General features: G+C 41.4%; 1 protein-coding gene across 3 annotated transcripts in view; it reads right to left on the bottom strand.

The window, feature by feature from the left end:
• The window catches only part of LOC124130860 (angiopoietin-1 receptor-like), a 226,133-nt gene that overhangs the window by 180,129 nt on the left and 40,018 nt on the right, over positions 1 to 5,986 (bottom strand). The window lies entirely within an intron of this gene.

Below are 5,986 nucleotides of genomic sequence, written 5' to 3'. Positions count from 1 at the left end.
CGGATTTATTAACTTCATTTGGTCTATGGCTTCATGACCATGTTGCAGTTCCCCCATACCACTGCTGTTTGGCAACTTGATGTCACCATACAATTTGCAGGTTTCATGTTTGTTCATGTTCCGTGTTTATATTATGAAGGAATCTTCAGGCTGTTTGTTTTCATTCAACATTGTCATTTCGTTTTAGATTTTAACGTGTTAGATTGTGAAGTCTCAGCCGACCGAAGTAACTGATACGGACATAAAATATTCACGCAAGATATCCGCCCAAAATGATATTTCTCAAATGCCCATGTCTCGCCTGACTCAAGTGCCAGCATAGTAATGACGGTGGTCTATTGTAACATACATTTGGTTTTACTTTAATTGATTTCGAGGTGGAAAAGTTGATTAGTTCTCTTCATTTGAATTTATCTCGGGAACTTGGAGAGACACATATTGTTTTGTTATGTACGCACATTGTTCGTAAGGACATGACGTGCACATATATGCATGAATATACGCATCGGGCAGGTACTACTCTCCAGGAGTCTATACACATTGTAACTGTTGCTGATTAGTTAATGAATTCCTTGGTAGCTCTGTTGATTAAGTCTGGTCGCTTTAAGAATACTAGGAATAATATGAATACACATGTGCCATGAGTGACCTTTTCAAACGCACAATAAGTCTCTGTCAAAAGAACAGTCGACACCACCGATTTGAACAGTATTGTCTATATATTACGTCCTGTCAACTACTTTTTGAAGGAAAGGCTAACGAGTGAATGAGTGAGTTTGGTTTTATGCCGCTTTTAGCAATATTCCAGCAAATCACGGCGGGGGACACCAGAAATGGGCTTCACACATTGTACCCATGTCGGGAATCGAACCCGGGTCTTCGGCATGACGAGCGAACGCTTTAACCACTAGGCTACCCGATCGCCCCAGAGGCTAATGTGATGCAGGGATAACACGCTCACCACTGTGAAACCAACGAGCATGTCTGAAACTGGGAGGAATATATTTGTTAACATTTGAGTTGACGATTGGTTGTCTTTAGTAGTCAAATGCTTAAATGACCCTGTATTATAGCATAAGTATTTCGCCATTTCCCTTTACTATGGGGAAACGGTCTGTTGTGTCGTCCGAGGCGCCGGAATAAGCTGTGTGCAGTTGAGGGTTCAGATTGAAAACCAGACTTATCACAGTACGTGTTACCGTGCTCGTGGGTTTCACTGAACTGTTCAACGTCTAATAAATTTTTAATCACACATGAAGTTGTGTGTGTGTGTGTGGGGGGGGGGGGGGGGTGTACATGTATTTTGAACATAAAGTGCAGTAGGAAATGTTCTTTTCTGTTTCGGCATGTCTTCATGAAATATAATTCCATATGATATATATGGTTAAGTAATTTCAATTCTCTTCACTAATACAATGACATGTGTACGTTTCTACAAAAGCGACAAATGTAAAACTAGTCACAAATATGGGACAACATATACATGTACCTTAAAGATAATCAATGGTCAAGGCTAGCAGATAGCATGACTTCGTCTTTGAGTGATGTAATTGCACTCTTCCACTAGTTGCAATGGGTGCTTGGCAACATGTTTGTCTTGAAAAATTTCATTCGCAACAGGACATCAACAGGAAGTTCTTCAGATAATAATATTTAAAGAAGGAACCATAGCGAAATCACATCAACATCAAACACAAACAATTGCCAGATTTAATTTTGCTTCTGTTTATGTTTTTTTTCAACGTACACATTAGCAAATCTTCCCCGACACTAGACGGGCACGGGTATCCCTGTCGTCTAAGGCGCAATTCGCTATGCACGCCAGCGACCAAAGATCGAGGGTTCGAATCCTGTTTCGCCCCGATCATGTCTCCAGGTGTGTCAATACCATATCCGCGCTCGATGGCTTCACCAAAGTGGTTAATGTCTGATGTAACTCATCTTCCCGAGGCAAGGGAGTTAACTGACTATAAGAGTCCAGTTTCCACCCTTGCCGAACGAGGCTGGAATTTCCAGGCTCGATCGTAGCACCACCAGTGGCTATTACGAGTTATGTCCCTTCTTTGTTCCTCCTATTAACCAATCAGATTCTATTAACCTTGATTAAAAGCATGAAAGAATTTACAAAATATCTGTCTACGCCAAGTCGGCGGTACACATGCTTCGCATATCCTTCAGTCGACCGAAATCTGCACGTTGAAATTCCTGTTGTTAACGAACCGGATGTCTAGTTCGTTACGCGATTTTGATTGGACTCGTTGGCCCAGCCAAAATGTAACTCCATAATTACCGCCCAGTTCGGCGAGGGTGGAACCTGGTCTTTATAGTCAGTTAACTCGCTTGCCTCGGGAAGATGGATAAAACTGGTATGCTGTTCAAAGCCGCGTTAAACACAACTTAATTCCGTTTCCTGATTGCTTGTAAGAAGAGGTCAACCACAACAGATAGTACAACCAACCAGGCTTGTTTTATTGATGAGACAGTATGTGGTAAAAGCTGGAAAAATAAAGTAGTGTGAGATAAAGTCAAGTTCTACACACAATGAACTAGTACGCCATTACAAAGTAAATGGTGTAACTACTTATTTCTCTCAAGATATTGCAATTACAACTAACTGCGCTGCACTTTACTAATAGCCATGAATGAGTGATATCGAATGATGGGCTTATATACTCCATGTAATCAAACATGTAAAACGTTCGGACGTATATATTTGTTTATACACGTTAAAAAATGAGTAGTCATGCAGCAGTACCGAGCAAAATTAGAGAGAGCAACAATAAGTATTAGTCTAATCCTAACAGGGGAGCGTCCGCCCGGAGAGCGGAAGCTCCGGGGTTCGATCCCCGATCGCGTCATACCAAAAGACGGTAAAAGATGGTACCTGTTGTTACCCTGTCTGGCGCTCGGCATTAAAGGGCTAAAACAAGTACTGGTCGGCTCGGAGTCAGTATACTGTGTCTGGGTGGGGTATTCATTTTAAACTGCGGCATGGTATCTCAGTGTGCTAGCACTATAAATCGGCATCAGTCCGGACTAGTACAAGCAGTCACACACACACGTGCATGCACGTCGCTATATAAATGCAATAATCTTTGACGCGACGTTAAACCCCATTTCACCTCACCTCATCTAACGGGGCCTCTGGCAAGCCGATGAGAAATGCATACTGAAGATACTCATAAATTCAGAGTCTTTATAACCAACTGACACTTTGTCACTGACAAATATACATCATAATGAATTCTAAGAGGGAGAAATATAGCATACAATGTAGTTACAACACAGTGCGTGCTACATAACTGTATTTTCTTGGACATTTTATAAGAACGCGTTTTGTGCTTGACCACATAGAGGAACAAAGGGCGATAACACACGAGGCTTAACTGCCTGTCGCTAAAACAAAAGACCGTCATAAAAGACTAAAGGGAGGTAACCCTGCATCCCTTCAGATAAACAGCTCACAACTCACTTACTCACTTGAATGTGAATCGAAAGTTTTCGAATAGGTTTAGAATTAATAATTTGAAACAGGCAATGGTATAATGTTGATGTTGGTGGTAGGTTGTCCATTTTACGAGTTTATGTCCAAATTTTGTTAGTTCCTTGACATTGCAAGTTTCCAAAACACCTGGTGTGGGATATGATTCTGAGGGATTCCCGATAAGATCACAATGTTCGTTTTTCGCTGTTATAGAGGGTTATAAAGGTCCAACGAGAAAGTTTGCTTCATCACTCAATGCCAGTGTTCCATAACGTTAAATATGCCAAGATTGACACGAGAATAGCCCTATCAAGACATCGGACGCCTTCACGCCGTTCAGGGTTGAGAACGGTGCTACTGTTTTCATGACCATCAATAGCGTTTGGTCACAACCAAGACAGAGACAGAACAATAAAAGTAAAATACTGTTAAAATGTAGGGAATTGATTTGAGCCCAACGGGGCGTGATCTGAGGCCTGGTAGAGGGGAGGGACTTGATCCTAGGCTCAACATATTCTAATATGAACTTTTCAGCGATTGATATTAGCCTGCTACATCGGCACAACTATCGCCTCCGCAATGGGTTTCTGTCTGCCAGCCGGCAATTCAACAGTGGCGAGAATGTATTTTATCAAGTTCAAAAGGTTTATACTACCAACATTTAAAAGAATTACCAAAATTTCTTTTACTTCCGAAAACTATCTACTTGCCAATTTTACAATTTCGCACATCCAATCATCATTTGCCCATTTAAACCGGCCGATGGAGAGGGTTACTGAGAGAAGACCGTGTCTGCACACTATGCAATTCATCTGCTGTTGGAGACGAATTTCACTATCTTTGTAGGTGTGAAGCACTTCTCAAACAACGACTTCCAACAGAATTGTTATATCTGGCCAAATATGTGTAAATTGTGTAAAACGTTATCACCTAAAAATATATCCACTTTGAAACATCTGTCCAGATTCATCGTACATTTGAACTCATTATTGCGTTAAGGTGTCTAATTTTATTTCTTTTGATGATGATGATGATGATGATTATTATTATTATTATTATTTTATTTGCTTAATTTCTATTTATTTTAGGCTTGTTACCATCTTGATATGCATTGTATATTATATGTTGTATATATATATATATAGCCTGACCCTATATATATATATATATATATATATATACAACATATATATATATATATACTCTTGTACCACCGTTGGTTGTCGATTGTGACACAGTGCAGCAACTTCAGCTATCGTCCAGTCCGCCGTCAAATCCTGACACCGAGGCACCGACAGATCGGTATGCAGTGGATAACGTTGTATCGAAACTGGCGTCATCAACAATGGAGACCTGATTGTATTCTAGGATGAAAGTCGTTTAGGCATTGTCAACGCTGATGGCAGCGTTCGAATATGGCGCAGGCGCGGTGAACGCTTTGGTGACGGATGTGTCGTGGATACCGATACGTGACCCTAGGGCCGCCATTGGCCTGAATCATAGACCTTCCAGTTGTCCTCCAGAATATTTGCCCAAGACGATTAAATGGGGTAACACCTAAACGTTGTTTCGACCAGGCCCTTCGACCCCAGGTTGTCCTAATGATTGATCGACACCAACAACACACCTTCCAACGGGATAATGCAAGACCCTATACTGCTAGCGCTACACGTGTTCAGCACTCAATCCGGTTTTTAATCCCCTAGAACATTTATGGCTGAACTACAAAGAAGACAAGACCAAGTGCACCCAAGGACAACAACTGCAGCGGAACTCCCGGCTGCCAATATCTAGACATGTTATCCCTATGGCCTTTGTCAGTAGTCTCATGAATTCCATGTACCAAAGGTGTAATGCAGTGGTGATTACAAATGCTGATCGCGGATGCAACTGAAGCTCAAATTCATTTATGGTTCCTGTCAGTTCGGTTGGTTGTTTGTTTGTTTGTTGTTTAACGCCGCACTCAGCAATATTCAAGCTATATGACGGCGGTCTGTAAATAATCGAGTCTGGGCCAGATTATCCAGTGATTCATATCATGATCATCGATCCACGCAAATGGGATCGATGACATGCATCAACCAAGTCAGCGAGCCTGACCACCCGATCCCGTTAGTCGCCTTTTACGACAAACATAGTCGCCTTTTACGGCAAGCATGGGTACTGAAGACCTATTCTTCCCCGGAATCTTCACGGGTCGGTTCCAGTCAGATGAAAGTTTGCCTCCAATTGTTCAAAAGCGTTTATTGAAGTGTTAGAATAATGTGTGCCATGTTTCTTTCCCGCTAATTACACATTTGCATGCATCCTCTCTTAAAAATAAACTAAAGTATTTTATTCTCGACTTCCTTTTCCTTTTCCTATTCAGTATATATTATAAGTTGTAGCAGGGTCACGAGGGGTGGTTGGGGCTTTATGCGTCCCGCATTAGGTTTTATTCCAGAGCCGTATGCTTAATAAAAAAGTACAGATAAACCTCCGCACAATCGAACAGCTGTTTTC

The sequence above is a fragment of the Haliotis rufescens genome, unplaced genomic scaffold (assembly GCF_023055435.1).
Source record: "Haliotis rufescens isolate VD_foot unplaced genomic scaffold, xgHalRufe1.0.p SCAF_10, whole genome shotgun sequence".
Taxonomy (NCBI): Eukaryota; Metazoa; Mollusca; class Gastropoda; order Lepetellida; family Haliotidae; genus Haliotis; species Haliotis rufescens.
This window is presented reverse-complemented; position numbering and strand designations above follow the sequence as displayed.